The sequence below is a fragment of the Pezoporus flaviventris genome, unplaced genomic scaffold (assembly GCF_033815535.1).
Source record: "Pezoporus flaviventris isolate CSIRO_AGI_PZ_B2104156 unplaced genomic scaffold, CSIRO_AGI_Pfla_v1 ptg000023l, whole genome shotgun sequence".
NCBI classification, from domain to species: domain Eukaryota; kingdom Metazoa; phylum Chordata; class Aves; order Psittaciformes; family Psittacidae; genus Pezoporus; species Pezoporus flaviventris.
Window position 1 is genome coordinate 10947606 of NW_026892571.1, and position 886 is coordinate 10948491.

Here is an 886-nt window from a genome sequence, read left to right on the forward strand (position 1 = left end):
TTCACCAGTGAGTGTATCTCCATGAACATTTAATACCTGGGGAGAGTTCTGGATTTTTAATATAAAATTCCCATTTAGCATCCTGCAACGAGCAGTAGCAGGGGTCAGAGCTTGCCAGCCCCATATTCAAAGTGTTGAAGAGTAGGATTGCTCTGCACGCTGCCACCCCTTCAGGGATGAGACCTGTGGATAGAACAGCATTGTTACAAAGGGAATTTTAACAGAAGACCTTAGAGGAGCTGGGCTGAATTATAGATGGTAGTTGCAATCGGCCTCTGTTTGTCAGTATGTTATTCTGGTCACAAAAGAGCTAAACTAGCATTGCTTGCAAGCTGCAATTGGTATGCAGTACTGCTGTAGTTGAACGCATGTCCCTCTATTCCCAAAACACTCAGCATCAGTTATGGGATAAGACCAGCTCCTGTGTTGCTGATTTATAATGCTATCAGATTTAATGTGCTGATTCTTGGCATGTGTGTTAGGAATCTAATTTATGCCTAGGTACACTGCAAAGCTGGGCTTGAGACAGAATAGAAACAGTGCAATTGAGTATCCCTACAGTTTTTATTAAGTATCAAATGATTGCACATCACATCTCAATCAGAGAACCTATTAGATGCTATAAAGAGAAAACATGGATTGACTGTAATTTCTAAAAGGAAAGAAATGCCCTGAAATCCATTTTCAGCTTCCAACAGAATCAAAGACACGTGTTTATCTGACATTTTTAAGGCACTTTACACAAAGTTTGCATAAACCAGAAGGGATTTCATAGGAATGCATTGTCTTATTTTTTTTTTTAATTTTTTTTTTAGGATTAGAACCTAAGGGGAAATTGTTTTTCTCAAGGTTCCTTCACTGTGGTTTCCTACGAACATTTCCCCGC